Source organism: Sus scrofa, chromosome 10, assembly GCF_000003025.6.
Source record: "Sus scrofa isolate TJ Tabasco breed Duroc chromosome 10, Sscrofa11.1, whole genome shotgun sequence".
Taxonomy (NCBI): domain Eukaryota; kingdom Metazoa; phylum Chordata; class Mammalia; order Artiodactyla; family Suidae; genus Sus; species Sus scrofa.
Window position 1 is genome coordinate 17498178 of NC_010452.4, and position 22024 is coordinate 17520201.

A 22024-nucleotide genomic window follows, 5' to 3' on the forward strand; every position below is an offset into this window, starting at 1 on the left:
GGTGCTTTAGCTGGCAGAATAATGCTGCCCCAATTTTAATTTGAAATTTGGAAAAATACACATGTGAACTCTCTTCCCTGGGTCGTATGATTTGACTGATCGATAAATTTTATTTTTATTTTTTTGTCTTTTTAGGGCCGCACCCGCAGCATATGGAGGTTCCCAGGTTAGGGGTCAAATCAGAGCTGTAGCCGCTGGCCTACACCACAGCTCAGGGCAACGCCAGATCCTTAACCCACTGAGTGAGGCCAGGGATTGAACCAGCATCCTCATGGATACTAGTCAGGTTCATTACCACTGAGCCACCGGGAACTCCGATAAATTTTAAAGTTCTTTTCAATAGCTTTTAAGAATCATGTATTTTACTGTGACGTCATATAGAAAGATGAAATGTTAACATTTGTGGAATGACTTTATTTGAAATTAATGAACTATGTATAATACTAGAAATTCTTAGTTCAAATCAGCAGAAGTAGAAGGAATGGCACCCAAGTTAGGAACTTCCACATGGTGCCTTTGCTTAGAATGTCCTTGGAGCTTATAAACAAGGGATGAACTGGAATTTGAACTTTTCAAATTCTTTGCCCTTGTTCCAAATGAGAAGAGAGCTATAGGAGTTCCCATCGTGGCTCAGTGGTTAAGGAATCTGACTAAGAACCATGAGGTTTCGGGTTCGATCCCTGGGCCTTGCTCAGTGGGTTAAGGATCCGGCGTTGCTGTGACATGTGGTGTAGGTTGCAGATGCGGCTGGGATCCCGTGTTGCTGTGGCTCTGGCGTAGGCCGGTGGCTACAACTCCGATTTGACCTCCAGCCTGGGAACCTCCATATGCCATGAGAGCGGCCCTAAAAAAGGCAAAAAAAGAAAAAAAAAAGAAAAAAGAAAAGAAGAGAGCTACAGGAGGGGGCTCACCTATCCACAAACTGGGTGATAAGTCCCCTTTGAATCAGAATTAAACATAGTTATCATGATATTCATTTAAGTTTATATGTCCTTGGATATTACATGTTTAAACATTAGTGATATGAAAATTTCTATTCAACTGGGAAAAAACTAAACTATGAAAATAAAGTTTCTTTTTTTTGTTGTTGTTTTTTTAGGGCCAACCTGCGGCATATGGAGGTTTCCAGGCTAGGGGTCCGATGGGAGCAGCAGCTGCTGGCCTGCGCCACACCCATAGCAACGCAGGATCTGAAACACGTCTTTGGCCCACACCACAGCTCATGGCAACGCTAGATCCTTAACCCACTGAGCAAGGCCAGGAATCGAACCCGCATCCTTGTGGATATTAGCTGGGTTCGTTAACCACTGAGCCACGATGGGAACTCCAAAAATAAAGTTTCTAAATAGCAATTTACAACAATTGCTCTTGGTATGTTAAATCAGTTGTAATAATAAACATGAAGCGTAAATTTAGGTGGGCATCAGAAAGTTCTATGGCTTTGTCTCCAAGAGCTCTGTAGACTTAGGGCTCAGGGGGGCCTGGAGGTTATCTTAGGTCTGTTCATTTTATGGCCCAGGAAGCTGAGGATCTCCCTTCCCACCCTAGCGTTCTTTTGTGACGCTGGTTCTTCTTAGACATTTAAAAAGAAAAACTTTTGTAAGTTGGAAAGAAAAAGACAAGTACCATATGATATCATTTATATGTGGCATCTGAAATATGGTACAAATGAACCTATCTGTGAAACAGAGACAGACTCACAGACTTGGAGGACAGACTTGTGGTTGCCAAGGAGGAAGGGAGAAGAATGGACTGTGAGTTTGGGGTTAATAGGTTCACACCATTACATTTAAAAAAGATAGTCATTCCCTCCTGGCTCAGGGTTAAGGATCTGGCGTCACTGCTGTGCCTCTGGTTGCAACTGTGGCACAGGTTCAATCCCTGGCCCAGGCAGGACAGCCAAAAAAAAAAAAAAAAAGTTTCCCATCGTGGCTCATGGTTAGCGAGTCTGACTAGGAGCCATGAAGTGATGGGTTCGATCCCCGGCCTTGCTCAGTGGATTGAGGATCCAGCATTGCTGTGAGCTGTGGTGTAGGTTGCAGATGCAGCTCAGATCCTGCATTGCTGTGGCTCTGGTGTAGGCCAGCAGCTACAGCTCCGATTGGACTCCTAGCCTGGGAACCTCCATGTGCTACGGGTGGGGCCCTAGAAAAGACAAAAAGACAAAACAGACAAACGAAAAACCCTCCTCTATTTCCTTAGGAGTTCTCTTACGGCCTGGTGAATTAAGGATCCAATGCTGTCACTGCAGCAGCTTGGGTGGCTGCTGTGGCTCGGGTTTCATTGCTGGCCTGGGAACTTGGGCATGGCTTGAGTGTGTCTGGAAAAAAAACAAAAAGGACAAACAACATGGTCCTACTGTGTAGCACAGGGAACTATATCCAATCTCCCGGGATAGACCATGATAGAAAATAACATTAAAAAGAACATAGGAGTTCCCGTCGTGGCGCAGTGGTTAACGAATCCGACTAGGAACCATGAGGTTGCGGGTTCGGTCCCTGCCCTTGCTCAGTGGGTTAACGATCCGGCATTGCCGTGAGCTGTGGTGTAGGTTGCAGACGCGGCTCGGATCCCGCGTTGCTGTGGCTCTGGCGTAGGCCGGGGACTACAGCTCCGATTCAACCCCTAGCCTGGGAACCTCCATATGCCGCGGGAGCGGCCCAAGAAATAGCAACAACAACAATAACAACAACAACAACAACAACAAAAAAAAAAAAAAAAAAAAAGAGAGAGAGACAAAAAGATAAAAAAAAAAAAAAAAAAAAGAACATATATGGAGTTCCTGTCCTGGCTCAGTGGTTAGCAAACCCCATTAACATCCATGAGGACACAGGTTCAATCCCTCGCCTTGCTCAGTGGGTTAAGGATCTGGCGTTGCTGTGAGCTGTGGTGTAGGTCACAGATGTGGCTCGGATCCAGCGTTGCTGTGGCTCTGGCATAGGCTGGTGGCTACAGCTCCGATTAGACCCCTAGCCTGGGCAACTCCATATGCCACAGATCCGGCCCTAAAAAGACAAAAAGGCCAAAAAAAAAAAAATGTATATGTATAACCGAGTCACTTTGCTGGACAGCAGAAGTTGGCACAGCATTGCTAATCAACTATACCTTAATATCTTCATTAAAAAAAGAAAAACACTTTTTGTAAATCCTCAAATTTCCATTGTCTTACTATTTGTTCTTTTTACAAACAAGTGAAGTCACCATTTTATTTTATCACTGGAAAGTACAGATAATGATTTCATTTTACTAATTATACTTTTTTTTTTTTTTTGCTTTTTAGGGCTTTTAGTAGCCGCCAGCCTACATCACAGCCACAGCAATGCCGGATCACCACCTCATGATTCCTCGTCGGATTCGTTTCCGCTGTGCCACAGTGGGAACTCCTGTCCCCTGTTTCTTATTTGTAGGGAATAGGCTTCAGCCTTCATGACCTTCCCTGAGTACCAAAGGGCAGGTTCAAACAGTTGCTGATGAAGAAAGGGAGGGAAGGCCGGAAACGAGGGAGATGCAAATAAGTAATAATAGTGCAGAGTTCCCTCGTGTCCTAGTGGTTAAGGACCTGCCATTATCATTGCTGTGGCTCAGGTCACTGCTGTGGCTTGGGTTCGATCCCCGGCCCAGGAACTTCCACATGCTATCTATGCACAGGGCTTTAAAAAGAGAAAAAAAAAAAAAAAAAAAAAAAAGAAGAAACAATAGTGCAGCCTTGGGTCAGGGTCCTGGTTCCACTCAAAGGAAAGACATAATATCTTTGAGCTCTTCTGTAGAAGTGAAATCCCCAACAAATGGAAAATGTTAAGCACTTGATGAAGCAGTCTTTTTTTTTTTTTTTTAGGAGCCACTCCTGTGGCATATGGAAGTTCCCAGGCTAGGGGTCCAATCAGAGCTGCTGCCGCCGCCGACCTACACCGCAGGCGCAGCAACATTTCTGAGCCACATCTGTTGGAACTCCGAGGCAGGAGGGCAGGGCGGGAGCGGGCTGGCCCTTGCAGCTGCTGAGGCCTTCTTTGCCTCAAGGCCCTCTTCTCTTCCTCCTGCCCACACCCACCCGAACGTCCAGCTCTGAGATATTATTTGGGGGAAGGACAAAAGCAGCATCTGGGGACATCATGGCACCTTGGCAGCACTGGGTAAGTCCCTGGCATGCACTCCGAGTCCCCTTTGACTCAGTGCGTTTGGTCACTTGGGCAGAAGTGACAGGCTAAGTGGGACTCAGAAGCTGAGTTGGGCTTTCTGCGGCTTGGTTTTTGTGTCTTTGGTTTGAGGCTGCCGTTTGCTGGTGGACAATTTTTGTTTGTTCTGGGTCTCTGAGTGAGTGCGCTTCCCCGCCCCACCCCACCCCCTTTTTACAGCTACATCTGAAGCATATGGAGGTTCCCAGGCTAGGGGTGCAATCAGAGCTGCAGCTGCTGGCCTATGCCACAGCCACAGCAGTGCCAGATCCCAGCCACGTCTGCAACCTATGAGGCAGCTTGCAGAAATGCCAGATCCTTAACCCACTGAGTGAGGCCAGGGATTGAACGTGCATCCTCAGGGAGACTATGTCGGGTTCTTAACCCACTGAGCCACAACGGGAACTCTCTGAGTGTTCTTTCAATTAAACATGGGAAGTGCATCTTCCATTCCATCGGATAGTCCCCTAGGGAAAGTTCTGGAAGACTGGCCGACCTATTGCTATGAACCTATGACTAAAAAGAGAATGAAATATTACTGTAATTTCGTCAGGTCCATGTACATTCTTGAAAATGAGGAAACGTGGCCTTTGCATCGTAGCCTAAATTATTATACTATCCTTCGGCTAGAGTTGTTTGGTCGCAAGAATGGAAAGGCTGGGAATTCTCTCCATTCCATCTGGGCTAGCCTTGGTGTGGCTGACCATACCTCTTTTCCATCTCGTGGTCCCCCTAGGATATTTTTACAAATCTGTGAGATCTCTGGTTCTGTCTTTTTTTAATATTATTATTATTACAGTTGACTTACAATATTCTGCCAGTTTCTGCAGTACAGTAAAGTGACCCAGTTATACATATATACATATTCTTTTTTTGCTATTTTAGGGCCACATTTGCGGCATAGGGAGGTTCCCAGGCTAGGGATCAAATCAGAGCTGCAGCTGCCGGCCTGCACCACAGCCACAGCAATGCCAATCTGAGCAGCATCTTTGACCTACACCACAGCTCAGGGCAACACTGGATCCTTAACCCATTGAGCAAGGCCAGGGAGCGAACCAGCATCCTCATGGATCCTAGTGGGGTTTGTTAACCACTGAGCCACAAAGGGAACTCCCTACATATATACATATACATTTTTATCTCACATTATCCTCCATCCTGTTCTATTACAAGTGATTGGATATAGCTCCCTGTGCTATACAGGGGAACCTCATTGCTTTGGTTCTGTCTTTATGTATAATTTAACCTGTAAATGAGCTCTATAACTGATTTAAAAGTAAGCACTTACGGAGTTCTCATTGTGGCTCAGCAATAACAAAAACTGCTACTATCCATGAGGACACGGGTTCGATCCATCGTCTTGCTAAGTGGGTTGAGAATCTGGTGTTGCCGTGAGCTGTGGTGTAGGTCGAAGATGCAGCTCGAATTGGCATTATTGTGGCTGTGGTGTAGGCCGGTGATTTGACCCCTAGCCTGGGAACCTCCATATGCTGAGGGTGCGGCCAAAAAAAAAAAAAAGTTGGGGGGAGGTGTGTGCGATATTCAGATTTTCTAAGATTGGATAAAAATTAGTTAGGTGACTGAATTTCGTGTCTCCCTCCAAAGTTGTCTTGGAATGCTAGAGTCCTCTTGTGGCACAGGGGGTTAAGGATCTGGTGTTGTCACTCCAGTGGCTTGGGTCACTGCTTTGGCTCAGATTTGACCCCTGGCCAGGGAACTTCCACATGCCCCAGGCGCCTGGCCAAAAAAAAAAAAAAAGTAAATAAAGATGAAAAAACACGAAGTTTTCCTGGAATGCAGCTTTTGATAACGGCTTGTGAGTTCCTTTGCCTTTAGGTGATGTTTTTGAAATTTTTTCACTTTGGGTAATTGAACATGTAGCGTTTGGCATATTCTAAAGTTCTTTTGACCTTCAAAGAACTTTGAGATACTCCAGAGGAAACCTGAGGCATCTCGGAAAAATGCTAAATTAACTAGGATTATTCAATATGCTAAATTAAAAGTGATCAGTCATAATTCTGGTTATTATCACCAAGTTTCTTTATCAATTACATTGTATTTAGATGTTTAACTTGCCCTTTTAAGTCTTTTGTCTTTTCAAGAATTTAGTCTGAGACGCCTTCTGAAGGATTCCACCACAATCAATGTGGAGGAGCCCATGTGGTCAACGGACTAGACTTATTTGGGGAAAAAAATTAGTCTTGTTTTGTCTGTCCTCGATGGAGATGAGGGTTATTTTATTTTATTTATATATTTATTTATTTATTTATTTATTTATTGTCTTTTTGCCATTTCTTGGGCCACTCCCTCGGCATGTGGAGGTTCCCAGGCCAGGGGTTCAATCAGAGCTGTTGCTGCCGGGCTATGCCAGAGCCACTGCAACGTGGGATCCAAGCCGCATCTGCAACCCACACCACAGCTCACGGCAATGCGGGATCCTTAACCCACTGAGCAAGGCCAGGGATCGAACCCACAACCTCATGGTTCCTGGTCGGATTCGTTAACCACTGCACCACGATGGGAACTCCAGGTTGTTTCAAAAGATACTAAATTCTAGGAGTTCCTGTCATGACTCAGTGGGTAAGAACCCAGCTAGTATCCATAAGGATGCAGGTTCGATCCCTGGCCTCACTCAATGGGTTAAGGATGTGGCGTTGCTGTGGCTGTGTTGTAGCAGCTATAGCTCGGATTGGACCCCTAGCCTGGGAACTCCCCTATGCCGCAGGTGTGGCCCTAAAAAAGAAAAAAAAAAGTCCTTAAATCCTAGTTCTGTTCTTTGAAGTCTGTACTTATGAAAGTTATTGTGTTAGCTCAATTTTGCCCTATGTTTAGAAAGAAAGGGATATTACCTAGTGAAGTTATCACAGTGTAATTACTCGTGATGTACCACTGCTTGCTTTAGGTCTACTGCTAAAAGCACCTGTACAATGCTTGAGTGACAATTGGGGGTAAGTGACACAATGTATGGCCTATAAAGCATTTCCTCATGAACAGATACTCTGAGTTTGTCTCAATATCTGATCCCCAGCATGGATTACCTAGGCCCCAGCTTCCTTCCCCTCTGCCTTTCTTCCAGTCCTAAGTTTCCTGTTCTCTTCTCTTCCAGTGTTAAGAATAGGACCTATTCAGAGTTCCCTGGGGGCTCAGTGAGATAAGGACCTGGCAGAGTTACTGCTGTGGCACTGATTTGATCCCTGGCCCAGGGATTCCCCATGACATGGGTGTGTCCTGAATACACACAACAAACAAATAGTTCAGAGACTTTATTTGACTCTTGGATTTTTTTTTTTTTCTTTTTAGCTTTTTAGGGCCACATCTGCGGCATATGGAAGTTCCCAGGCCAGGGGTTGAATCGGAGCTGCAGCTGCCGGCCTATGCCACAGCCACAGCAATGCCAGATCTGAGCCATGTCTGCAAATTACACCACAGCTCACAACAGTACTGGATCCTTAACCCACCGAGCAAGGCCAGGGATCGAACCTGCAACCTCAAGGTTCCTAGTCAGATTTGTTTCTGCTGCGCCATGACAGGAACTCCAGAATGAGGGATCTTTTTAAGGCCTGGCTTAAACCTCTTAAGTGGCTTTCCACTGCCCAGGAGATGGAGCAGGAAGCCTTGCCGGGCCCCCCCGGAGGTGGCGCCTACTGCCCCTGTGGTCTTATCTCAGGTTTTCTTCGTGCTTCATTGGCCTGGCGGGGCCTGTCTGTTCCCTGGGGCCCGGCCTCAGTGTCCTTCCTGTGCTGAAAACACTCGTGACCTGGCTAACCCCTGCTCACACTCCAACTCTCAACATAATCCTGAAGCCCTGACCAAGTTCTGTGCCTCTGGACTGAGCTTTATCCCCCGCAGTGGCCATCACCTCCTTGTCCTATTTGTTGTGGAGTTCCTGTTGTAGCTCAGTGGGTTAAGAACCTGACTAGTATCCTTGAGGTCTTGGGTTCGATTCCTGGACTTGCTCAGGGGGTTAAGGATCCAGCATTGTTGTGGCTGTGATGTAGTCTGGCAGCTGCAGCTCCAATTCAACCCCTAGCCTGGGAACCCCATATGCCTCAGGTGAGGCCATTTAAAAAACAACAAAAAAAATTGTCGAATGAAGGAATATATGAAACTGCGTGAAATAGGGAGGATGGGGAGTTACTCTTTAATGGGTTACAGGGTTTATGTTAGAGATGGTAAAAAAAATGTCTGGAGATTGATGGGGTGATGGATGTACATTGTTGGTGGGAATGTAAGTTGGTACAACCACGATGCAAAACAGTATGGAGGTACCTCGGAAAACTAAATATAGAACTGCCATATGACCCAGCAGTCCCACTCCTGGGCATATATCCAGACAAAACTTTCATTGAAAAAGACACATGCACCCCTATGTTCATTGTAGCACTATTCACAATAGCCAAGACACGGAAACAACTTAAATGTCCATTGACAGGAGTTCCCATCATGGCCCAGTGGCTAACGAATCCGACTAGGAACCATGAGGTTGCGGCTTCCATCCCTGGCCTTGCTCGGTGGGTTAACGATCTGGCATTGCTGTGAGCTGTGGTGTAGGTTGCAGACACAGCTCAGATGCCGTGTTGCTGTGGCTCTGGCTTTGGCCGGTGGCTACAGCTCCAATTAGACCCCCAGCCTGGGAACCTCCATATGCCACGGGAGCGGCCCTAGAAAAGGCAAAAAGACAAAAAAAAAAAAATGTCCATTGACAGATGAATGGATTAAGATGTGGTATATATACATAATGGAATACTACTCGGCCATAAAAAAGAACAAAATAATGCCATTTGCAGCAACATGGATGGAAGTAGAGACTCTCATACTAAGTGAAGTAAGTCAGAAAGAGGAAGAAAAATACCATATAGTATCACATATCTGGAATGGAATATGTGGCATAAATGAACCTGCCTATAGAAGAGAAACAAATGCATGGCCTTGAACAAACTTGTGGTGGCCAAGGGGAGGGGGAGGGAGTGGGATGGACTGGGAGCTTGGGGATGGTAGATGCAAACTATTGCCTTTCCCAGTCCAGCTCTGCCTTTCTCTGGGGAGAAAGACTGCCTTCTTCGCCAGACCCTGGGTGCCCTAGGCACACAGAATGGTGTTATATATGCAGCCGTGGGAGCTGGGAGCGGGGCTGTCCGGTTTCAAACCCCAGCGATGTCATTTTCTGGCTACATGACTTTAGTCAAGACACTCAGTGTCTCCCTGCTTCCTCATTCACATCCTGGAGATGATGCCAGTGAATGCCAAGGGTACCAGGCTGTTGGATGATTTCAGGAGCTAATGGACATTAAGTGCTAAGAGCAGGCGCAGCTCATGCAAACATTCAATAAATGTTACTGTTAGCATTACGTTCTATGTTGCTTAACACTCTTCATCCTCTCGTCTAAGCTGATGTCTTTCAAACACTTTTGCCCATGCCTTTCAGTAAGAAATACATTTTATGTCACAATCTGGAATACTCACACATAAAAAACAAAACTGGAGTTCCCGTTCAGTGGTTAACGAATCTGACTAGGAACCATGAGGTTGCAGGTTCGATCCCTGGCCTTGCTCAGTGGGTTAAGGATCCGGCGTTGCCACGAGCTGTGGTGTAGGTCACAGACGGGGCTCGGATCCCACATTGCTGTGGCTGTGGTGTAGGCCGGCAGCTACAGCTCTGATGAGACCCCTAGCCTGGGAACCTCCAAAGGCGATGGGAGTGGCCCTAGAAAAGACAAAAAGACAAAACAAAAATAAAAACAAAAACAAAAACAAACCTGGGAGCTCTCTTGTGGTGCAGCCAGTTAGGGATCTGGCATTATCACTGCAGTGGCTCAGGTTGCTGCCGTGGCACGGGTTCAATCCATGGCCTGGGAACCTCCATACCCCGCAGGCACAGCCAAAAAAAAAAAGAGAGAGAGACAGAATTGAAACCTTAATACTATTAGTACACACCTTGTACTCGATTAATTTCTATGCCCCTTTAAAGAAAAAATACCGGTAGTGCCCTATAAAATTCATTTCATGGCCCACTCGTGGATCTGTGTGAAAAGCTCTGCTATTGGATGCCTGCGATAGAATAGTGTCACCCTCACGTGTCTACAACCTAATCCTGGGGACCTGTGAAAACGTTCCTTTAAGTGGCAAAAGGAACTCTGTGGACGTGATATGTTTATAGACGTTGAGATGGGAAAATGACATTGGGTTATCCAGGTGGGCTCAGTCCATCAGGTGTGTCCTTAAAAAGTGGAGAATCTTGGGAGTGCCCTGATGATGCCACAGCGGCCCGGGCGGCTGCCGTGGCATGGGTTCGGTCCCTGGCCTGGGAACTTTCACACGCCGTGGGCGTGGAAAAAAGCAAAAGCAGGGGAGACTCGTTCCCACCTGTGGTCAGAGAGAGATGTGACCACAGAAGGGTCGGAGACGCAAAGAGAAAAGGACTCGGTCCGCCATAGGCGGCTTTGAACATGGACAAAGGAGGCTTAACCCAAGGGAGGCAGGCATCCTCTAGAAACTGGAAATGATGAGGGAATAGACTCTTCCCCGCAGTCTGTGGAAGAGAAAGCAGCACTGCAGCACCTTGATTTTAGTCCATCGAGACCCATGTCAGGCTTCTGACCTCCAGAACTGAAGATAATAAGTTTGTGTGGTTTGAGACACTAGATTTGTGATCATTAGAGCAGCCATGGGAAACCAATATTCTACTAAATCCAAAAGCCTTGACTTGAGCTTTCCCGACTCTCTCCTCCTAGCTCCACTCATTTCAACAAACCACCTATCCCTTCTGCTTTTACCTTTCAGTATCTCTGGAAGAATCCATACACTTTCCCAATTTTCTTGGCCATTGCCTTCTTTCAAGGCCTGTTGATCTTGCTCTCTTGGTCCATAAAACCCCTAACCCCTTTTCCAACTTCTGGGCCCCTACCCTGCTCCTTCTGGCTTTCTTTATTTTCTTTCTTTCTTTCTTTTTTTTTTTGTCTTTTTGCCATTTTCTTGGGCCGCTCCCGTGGCACATGGAGGTTCCCAGGCTAGGGGTCAAATCAGAGCTGTAGCCACTGGCCTACACCAGAGCCACAGCAACACGGGATCCGAGTCGCGTCTGCGACTACACCACAGCTCACGGCAATGCTGTGTCCTTAACCCACTGAGCAAGGCCAGGGATTGAACCCGCAACCTCATGGTTCCTAGTCGGATTCATTTCCGCTGCACCATGATGGGAACTCCTCCTTCTGGCTTTCATAGATAACTTTTTTTTTTCTTTTTGGGCCGTGTCCAAGGCCTGTGGAGGTTCCTGGGCCAGGGATCAAACCCACACCACAGCAGCACCCCAAGCTACTACAGTGACAACACTGGATCCTTAACCTGCTGCATCGCAAGAGAACTCCTCCATAGCTAACTTTCTAAACTACCAATAGGATTACCTCCTAATACGATTACCTCTTGCCCACCCCCTTTTCTTTGCTTTTTAGGGCCACATCCACGACATATGGAGGTTCCTAGGTTAGGAGTTGAATCAGAGCTACAGCTGCCGGCCTACACCACAGCCATAGCCACGCCAGGTGAGAGCCTCATCTGCAACTTACACCACATCTCATAATGTTGGATCCTTAAACCGCTGAGCAAGGCCAGAGATTGAACCCTCGTGCTCATGGATACTAGTCGGGTTTGTTTCCACTGAGCCACAATAGGAACTCCTCTTGACACTTTTGATGCCTTATGCCTATAGAGTAAAATCTGAGGTATTTCCAGTTATACTCAAAGCTCTTCAGAGGACCCTGTTCAAATCTAAAAGTATACATTTCCCTGCTACAATTTTCCCTCTTCTGGTTCCTCAGACTATCATATATACATATATATAATTTTTTGTATTTTTAGGGCTACACCCATGGCATAGGGAGGTTCCCAGGCTAGGGGCTGAACTGGAGCTGTAGCCACTTGGCCTATGCCACAGCCACAACAACGGTGGATCCTTAACCCACTGAGCAAGGCCAGGGATTGAACCCTCGTGCTCATGGATACTAGTCGGGTTTGTTTCCACTGAGCCAAAATGAGAACTCCCATTTTCCAGGTTTCAATGCTATTCTTTTTTTTTTTTTTTTTTTTTTTTTTTTTTTTCCGCCTTTTCTAGGGCTGCTCCCACGGCATATGGAGGTTCCCAGGCTAGGGGTCTAATCGGAGCTGTAGCTGCCAGCCTACACCACAGGCACAGCAACGTGGGATCCGAGCCGCATCTGCAACCTACACCACAGCTCACGGTAACGCCAGATCCTTAACCCACTGAGCGAGGTCAGGGATCGAACCTGAAATCTCATGGTTCCTAGTCGGATTCATTAACCACTGCGCCACGACGGGAACTCCTTCCATGCTATTCTTGAAAATTTCACTGCCATTCTGACTCCAGAATCTTTATTATGAGATTTACTTTTGCTGTTGTTGTTCTTTTTTTTTTTTTTTTGCTATTTCTTGGGCCGCTCCCGCAGCATATGGAGGTTCCCAGGCTAGGGGTCGAATCGGAGCTGTAGCCACCGGCCTACACCAGAGCCACAGCAACGCAGGATCCGAGCCGCGTCTGCAACCTACACCACAGCTCACGGCAATGCCGGATCGTTAACCCACTGAGCAAGGGCAGGGATCGAACCCGCAACCTCATGGTTCCCAGTCGGATTCGTTAACCACTGCGCCAGGACGGGAACTCCCAATGCATTCTTTTTTTTTTTTTTTTTTTTTTGTCTTTTTGCTATTTCTTGGGCCACTGCTGTGGCATATGGAGGTTCCCAGGCTAGGGGTCTAATCGGAGCCAGATCTGAGACGCATCTGCCACCCACCCACACCACAGCTCTCGGCAATGCCGGATCCTTCACCCACTGAGCAAGGCCAGGGATCGAACCTGCAACCTCATGGTTCCTAGTCGGATTCGTTAACCACTGAGCCATGACGGGAACTCCCGCTGTTGTTGTTCTATACAGACTTTCAGACTTTTCTTTAGCATTGGTGTTCTGAAATATTATGAAGATATGACTTAGTATAGATCTTTTTTTTCATTCATTTTCCTGGATAGGCCCTTTGAATCTAGACGCCTGCTCTCCTCTTCTGCAAAATCCTTCTCTCTTATTTCTTTGATAATTGTCTCCTCTCTGTGTTCTAGTTCTTAAATTCCTATTAGTTGGCTATTGGACTATTTGGATTAATCCTTTAGTTTAAGAAATCTTTTCTTTCTTATTACCCATCTTTCTGTATTATGGGAAATTTCCTCATTTTTAAAAAGTTGCCAAGTTTCTGCAGTGGCACAGTGGGTTAAGGATCCAGCGTTGTCTCTGCAGTGGCAAAGGTACGACCCCTGGCCTAGTGCAGTGGTTTAAGGATCTGGCTCTGCAGCAGCTGTGATGTAGGTCGCAGCTGTGGCTCTGATTCAGTCCCTAGCCCAGGAACTTCATACACCACAGGTGCAGCCAAAAAAAAAAAAAATGCTATCATTTTGCCTCATCTCTCTGAGGATTTCTCCAATTAATTTCTGGAGGTTGTTTCCCATTTTCTGTATTGCCTTTGCTCTCTCCAATTTTATCCCTATTTGTTTGTTTGCTTTCCTGCTCCCAAGGACCCTCTCAGGAACCCCCAGCAGCAGACTGTGTCTCCCAGCATCTTGAGGCCCCAGTGTACAGGTTCCCTCACAGCACTTCCTGCTCTACCGAATTGCTTGTTTCCTTGTTTGTTTCAGCCTCCAGGTGTGGAGCATTTCTCATTCATCCGTTTATCCCCAGCACAATGCCTGACATATAGAGGTTCTAAGTGCTCGATGAAGTGAAAGACTGCAGAAAACCTCATTCAAATATTATTTAGTCTTTTGGGGAAATAATTCCAAGGGTTTGACTGGATATTTCACTTTAAGAAAGCAAAGATCAGAAATTCTTCTTCTGGGAGTTTTCATTGTGGCTCAGGGAGTCAAGAACTTGACTAGTATCCATGAGGATGCAGGTTCAATCCCTGGCCTTGCTCACTGGGTTAAGGATCTGGCATTGCCGTGAGCTGTGGTGTAGGTTGCAGAACCGGCTCAGATCCGGTGTTGTGGTGGCTGTGGTGTAGGCCAGTGTCTGTAGCTCTCATTAGACCCTAGCCTGGGAAACTCCATATGCAGTGAGTATGGCCCTAAAAAGACATGGAAGAAAGAGAAAGAAAGAAAGAAAGAAAGAAAGAAAGAAAGAAAGAAAGAAAGAAAGAAAGGAAGAAAGAAAGGAAGAAAGAAAGAAAGAGAAAGTTCCCGTTGTGACGCAGCAGAAATGAATCCAACTAGGAACCATCACGTTGTGGGTTTGATCCCTGGCCTTGCTCAGTGGGTTAAGGATCCGGTGTTGCCATGAGCTGTGGTGTAGGTCTCAGACACTGTTTGGATCTGGCATTGCTGTGGCTGTGGTGTAGGCTGGCAGCTGTAGCTCTGATGAGACCCCTAGCCTGGGAATCTCCATATGCCATGGGTGCGGCCCTAAAAAGTAAAAATAAAAATGAAAAAAAAAAAAAAAAAAGAACAAAAGAAAGGGAGAGAGAAAGCTAGAGAGGGAGGAAGGAAGGAAGAAATTCTTGTATAAAGACAAAGAGAAAACTGCGGCTCTACCAGATTGCTTCATCTCTTCATGCCTTGGGAAAGGAAGGAGAGGGAAATAAAACCACAGTTCTGGCAGCACCAGACAGCACAGACACAGGGGTTGAGCACAAAGGGGGAGACAGCGTGGATCCTGGCAGCTCTCATGTTCCATGAAAAACACCTGCTCTGCTGGCAACCGGGAAAGAAAGACCCAGAATAGCAGAGGCGCACCCACTTGGAAAAACACAGGAACTCCCCTGTTCTGCAGGCAAGGGGTGGGTGTCACAAGAGAGGCCTAGTGAAAATCTTACCCAACACCATTAAAAGGACTTGGATTTCCTCTACAATGGGAAGAGAAAGAAATTCAACCCCTCTCTTTCCCAGAGAGCGCCAGGCAAGCTCGGGGTTACAAAGCGGGCATGGCAAGCTTGCAGGATGTGTATAAGCCTGCAAGTAACTCAGATAGGATAAGCCCCACAGGAAGCACAGGGCCAGGTGGACATCCAGGGAGGCTCTCATAGCCACACAGTGCTGAACCTGCTGTTCCCCTGTTGGGGACACCCCACAGTGAGCTCTCTGCTCTCAGTTCTAGGGGGATAGGTCCAAGTTTGGAGATGATATTATTGGAGGCAAGACAGCAGCAACCAAAACGAGCAAGCTAGGGAGTTCCCACTGTGAGTCGGTGGTAACAAAACCGACTAGGATCCATGAGCACCCAAGTTCGATCCCTGGCCTTGCTCCGTAGGTCAGGGATCCGACGTTGTGGTAAGCTGTGGTGTCGGTCGCAGACACAGCTCGGATCTGGCGTGGCTGTGGCTGTGGTGTAGGGTGGCAGCTGCAGCTCTGACTGGACCCCTAGCCTGGGAACCTCCATAGGCTGTGGCCCTGAAAAGATGAAAAAACCCACAAAAAACAAAAAATGAAAAACCAACCAACCAAACAAAAAGCAGAAGCAAGCAAATAAGGAACCACAAATAAGGAACCATGGGGACAGGGGCAACACCTGAGCCTGAAGCCCACGTTCTTGGCCAGCCTGGATGACCTCCCATGTCTTCTCCATTAGCGTCCGAAATAGTCGCTTCGCATGTTCCTTAAGAAAAGAGTCCTGTGGGAGTTCCCGCCGTGGCACAGTGAAAATGAATCCAACTAGGAACCATGAGGTTGTGGGTTTGATCCCTGGCCTGGCTCAGTGGGTTGGGGATCCGGCATTGCATGAGCTGTGGTGTAGGTTGCAGATGCAGCTTGGATCTCTCGTTGCTGTGGCTGTGGTGTAGGCTGGTGACTATAGCTCAGATGTGACCTCTAGCCCGGGAACCTCCGTATGCGGTGGGTATGGCCCTAAAAAGACAAAAAAGAAAAAGGAAAGAAAAGAAAAGGGTTCTGTGGGACTGTGGTCACAGAAATTTGGAAAATGCAGCCTGAAACCTTAGTGATTCCCAATCGACGCTGGCATCTGCAAGGGTTCTTGATGAAGGGAAAAATAAAAGAAAAACAAAACTGCTTAACTTCCTTCAACCCAAGTTTTCCCAAACACTTTCCTTCAAGTAAGACCTACTAACAGCCTACAGAACTAGTATTCCGTCAACGACTAAAGGGCCACGGGAGTTGCCGCCATGGCCCAGTGGAAACGAATCTGACTAGTTTCCATGAGGATGTGGGTTCAATCCCTGGCCTCAGTCAGTGGGTTAAGGATTCAGCATTGCCATGAGCGGTGGTGTAGGTCAACGATGCACCTCGGATCCCTCGTTGCTGTGGCTGTGGTGTAGACCGGCAGCTGTAGCTCCAATTGGATCTCTAGCTGGGAACCTCCATATGCTGCCGGTGTGGCCCTGAAAAGACAAAAAATAAAATAAAAAATAAAGGGGCCACTCTTCTACCCAAGCCTTGACACTTGAATCTTGTCTTTGGTATTGTCACATCTTTCAAAATTTTATAGTAAAAGATAGTTTAGTTACATAATTTCATTGTGAATTTTTAAATCTCCTTCTCTCAAATCACCAAGTTTCTTAAATGTTTTGTTTTTCCAACTAGCTTTTTCTTTAAAAAATACACTTTATTTTATTTTATTTTTTTGGCCATTCCCCGTGACAGGTGGACGTTCCTGGGCCAGGAATCGAACCCCTGCCACAGCAATGATAACACCAGATCTGTAACCGCTAGGCCATCAGGGAACTCCAATAAACTATTTTTAAGAGCAGTTTGGGGTTCACAACAAAATTGAGCAGAAAGTACAGAAAGATCCCCTGTACCCCTGCCTCCCCCCCAACACAGAGCCTCCCCGCCATTAACGTCCCCAACCACAGGGGTACGTTCGTTACAATCAATGATCATCGACATCATTATCACCTGGAGTCCACTCTTTTTTTTTTTTTTTTTTTTTTTGTCTTTTTGCTATTTCTTTGGGCCACTCCTGCAGCACATGGAGGTTCCCAGGCTAGGGGTCGAATCGGAGCTGTAGCCACCGGCCTAAGCCAGAGCCACAGCAATGCGGGATCCGAGCTGCGTCTGCAACCTACACCACAGCTCACGGCAACGCCGGATCGTTAAGCCACTGAGCAAGGGCAGGGACTGACCCGCAACCTCATGGTTGCTAGTTGGATTCGTTAACTACTGCGCCACGACAGGAACTCCTGGAGTCCACTCTTTATGGTCCGATTTTGGTGTTGCACTTTCTATGGCTTTGGACAAATGTAAAGTGACATGTATCCAACATTATAGCATCAAATGGAGTAGTTTCACTGCCCTAAAAATCCTTCCTGCTCCTCCTGTTCATTTCGCCTTCCCTCATTCCCTGGCAACCTCTGATCTTTTTATTGTCTCCAAAGCTTTGAATTTTCCAGAATGTCATATAGTTGGAAAATTGGAAATTTTTTTTGTTTTCAAATCTTAATATATTTCTATGTAAAAGACAAAAAAAGGTTTTTGTCTTTTTAGGGCCACACCTGCGGCATATGGAGGTTCCCATGCTGGGGATCTAATCAGAGCTGTAGCCACCGGCCTACACCACAGTAACGTGGGATCCGAGCCGGGTCTGCAACCTACACCATAGCTCACGGAAATGCAGGATCCTTAACCCAATGATCGAGGCCAGGGATCGAACCCGCAACCTCATGGTTCCTAATTGGATTCGTTAACCACTGAGCCACAACGGGAACTCCCTGACCATTTCCTTTAAATCTCTGATCTTTCCAACGGGGGCCACAGGGGTTCCCATATGGAAACATGATGGAGGGTAAACTGCTGGAATTCCCTTTCTCAGCTTCAAGCAGAGCAGCTCCACTTACATGTTTTAGAGTTCTAAGCAATTATTTTAAGATGCAAAGTTTGGGAGTTCCCGTCATGGCTCAGTAGTTAACGAACCCGACTAGCATCCATGAGGATGCAGGTTTGATTCCCAACCTCGCTCAGTGGGTTAAGGATCTGGCATTGCTGTGGCTCTGGCGTAGGCCGGCGGCTACAGCTCTGATTAGACCCCTAGCCTGGCAACCTCCATATGCCACGGGTATTGCTCTAAAAAGAGAGAGAGAGAGAGAGAGAGAGAGAGAGAAAAGATGCAGAGTCTGAAAATGACGGGTATACACCCTTAAGAAACCTCTTAATTTTACCGTAAAGTTTGACCGGTTAATATTGATGCATGTATTTGAAACAAAAAGGCTCTATTTGAGCAAGTTTGACAAAGTCCATTTTCTGTTTTTGTTTGTTTGTTTGTTTGTTTGTTTTTTACTTTTTTTTTTTTTTTGTCTTTTTGCTATTTCTTGGGCCGCTCCCTCGGCATATGGAGGTTCCCAGGCTAGGGGTCGAATTGGAGCTGTAGCCGCTGGCCTACACCAGAGCCACAGCAACGCGGGATCCGAGCCGAGTCTGTGACCTACACCACAGCTCACGGCAACGCCGGATCCTCAACCCACTGAGCAAGGGCAGGGACCGAACCCGCAACCTCATGGTTCCTAGTCGGATTCGTTAACCACTGCGCCATGAAGGGAACTCCTCTGGTTTTTTAAATATGTATATTTGTCTCTAAAGATGAAGTCTCTTCTATGTCAAGGACCATGATTTTGCATATAATTTATAAATTGCTGCTACAAATCTGAGGGTATTCTATAATTGTTTATTATTATTATTAATCAGAAATTCTCTAATGCATGTCTTTTAAAATTTTGGGGGAGGAGTTCCCGTCGTGGCGCAGTGGTTAATGAATCCGACAAGGAACCATGAGGTTGCGGGTTCGGTCCCTGCCCTTGCTCAGTGGGTTAACGATCCGGCGTTGCCGTGAGCTGTGGTGTAGGTTGCAGACGCGGCTCGGATCCCGCGTTGCTGTGGCTCTGGCGTAGGCTGGTGGCTACAGCTCCGATTCAACCCCTAGCCTGGGAATCTCCATATGCCGCGGGAGCGGCCCAAGAAATAGCAACAACAACAACAACAGACAAAAGACAAAAAAGACAAAAAATAAATAAATAAATAAAAAATTTTGGGGGAGTTCCTAAAGAGGTGCAATGGGATCAATGGCATTTGGGGAGCGTTGGGATGCAGGTTCTCTCCCTGGCTGGGCACAGTAAGTTAAAGATCCGGCATTGCCACAGCTGTGGCTTAAGTGGCAACTTCAACTCTGATCCCTGGCCCAGGAACTCCATATGTGGCAGTGCAGCCAAAGAAGGAAAAAAAACCCCACATTTTGGGGGAGTTCCCATTGTGGCTCAGCAGGTTATGAACCTGCCTAGCATCCATGAGGATATGGGTTCAATCCCTAGCCTTGTTCCGTGGGTTAAGGATCGGGTGTTGCCGTGGTGTAAGTCACAGTCGTGGCTTGGATCCTGAGTTGCTGTGGGGTAGGCCAGAGGCTGCAGCTCTGCTTCTGCCCTTAGTCTGGGAGCTTCCAAAAAAACAAAAACAAAAACAAAAAGTTTTGGAAAGAGAAAAAAAACCCAATGAGATAAATATGGGATAATTAATGTAGGCTCTGCCTCAGTGAAGGGGCCCAAGACTGAGACAGAAGCTGGGCTTTCCGGCCAGAGCTCTCCGATCGCCTTCTGTTTGTTCTAGTCTCACATCCCTCTGGGTCTCAATTCCTTCTTCAATAAGTTAAAGATGCGGGAATGAGCTCTCCAAGATTCCCTCCAGCACAAAGTCAATGACGTCTTCATATGTCAAAGAATTCAACATGGATGAGTACACACTACAGTTCTCCAGGCTCCCTGTCAGAAACAAGAAAAACTTTCTGGTAAATTATCAGGGATAGAGAAGAGTTCCCATCGTGGCGCAGTGGTTAACAAATCCGACTGGGAACCATGAGGTTGCAGGTTCAATCCCTGGCCTCGCTCAGCAGGTTAAGGATCTGGTGTTGCCATGAGCTGTGGTGTAGGTCGCAGACCCGGCTCGGATCCCACGTTGCTGTGGCTGTGGCGTAGGCCAGTGGCTACAGCTCCAATTAGACCCCTAGCCTGGGAACCTCCATATGCCATGGGTGTGGCCCTAGAAAAGGCAAAAAGACCAAAAAAAAGAAAAAATTATCCGGCATAGAGAAATGTCTCATATTGGTGTGCATTAAGACTAATTTACTCTAAAAGTGGTTAATTCAGCACTAGAAATACTTATGTGTAATGTAAAGCAAATTATTTTAAGGGACCCTAACATAATCATTATGTTTATGTCTTTATTTTATTTTATTTTATTGTAGCTTTTTTAATGGCCACACTGTGGCGTAAGGAAGGTCCCAAGCTGGGAGTCAAATCGGAGCTGCAGCTGCCAGCCTACCCCACAACCACAGCAACGCTGAATCCTTGACCCATGGAGCGAGGCCAGGGATCGAACCAGCATCCTCATGGATACTAGTTGGGTCCTTAACTCTCTGAACCACAACAGGAACTCCTGTAGATACAACATACAAAAGGAATTTTATCTTACCTTTCGGTTCATCCCACGTTCTTCTTTGCCTGGAGATTGTAGCTTAGACACTGTTCCCAGGAGTCTGGGTCCCACAGGGTTGGGTAAATAACATCTTTAAACAATTCTTCACAGTCAGACTTTCGCATTGCACCTGGACATGTCGTGCACTATGTAAGCCCATACTTACTGTATGTGTATGCGTCGTTCCCTTTGCTTTGCTGTTCCTTCCCTTATGTTAAAGAGCTATAGTGTTTGGCAAAGGCAGTGTTTGTCCTCACTTCGCAGCTCCCTCACTTTTGTGAACTGCGGTTTGGCAGTGTTGGAAGGTTCTTTGGCTCCTGCTTTGTTAGGAAAGCTTTCAGTGGCAATATCTCTGATCACTGGTGTATTAAATGTCAGGCCTGGAATAATCATTCTGCTCTGGGCTGCTGATAAACCAGGACACTAATCCATTACTTTTCCTCCTGTGCAAGGAAATTTCCCTTCAGATTCAACCTACACAAGTCAAAAAGTTCGGACTCAGCCCCAATTCGTATCCCATTCTCCCCCCACCCCCAAAAAACCCCTTGAATTCCTGGAACTTGGGCTAAATACTACCATTAAGAGGAAACTGCATTCACCACATTTCCATGAGAAAAGGCAAAGAGAAGTAAGATAAATACCAGGATTCACCTTGGATCTTTTCTTACTGATGTGTCAGTTTGCGGCAGGACTTAGAAGAATAGGAAAAGATGTCACTTGGGCTCTTTGGGACCAAATACACTTTTTTTCAAAATCATTTTAAAAGTAGGATTTAGGAGTTCCCGTCGTGGCACAGTGGTTAGTGAATCCGACTAGGAACCATGAGGTTGCGGGTTCGGTCCCTGGCCTTGCTCAGTGGGTTGAGGATCCGGCGTTGCCGTGAGCTGTGGTGTAGGTTGCAGATGTGGCTTGGATCCCGCGTTGCTGTGGCTCTGGCGTAGGCCGGTGGCTACGGCTCCGATTAGACCCCTAGCCTGGGAACCTCCATATGCCATGGGAGAAGCCTAAGAAATAGCAAAAAGACAAAAAAAAAAAAAAAAAAAAAAAAAGTAGGATTTAGTGATTTCTTCGGTGCATTTGAAAACAAAAGTAAATTAAAGAATCCACTGGACTCTGAAATCTTCCTATACATTAATAATTTTTATAGTCTCTCTAATGGAAGCATCCAGGAATCATTTTTGTTTTTGTTTTTCTTTCTTTTTAGGGCTGCACCTGCAGCATATGGAAGTTCCCAGGCTAGGGGTCGAATTAGAGCTGCAGCTGCCGCCTATACGTCACAGCCATAGCAACGCTAGATCCGAGCCACGTGTGTGACCTACTCTGCAGCTTGTGGCAACAACAGATCCTTTAAGCCACTGAGCGAGGCCAGGGATCACGCCCAAATCTTCATGGA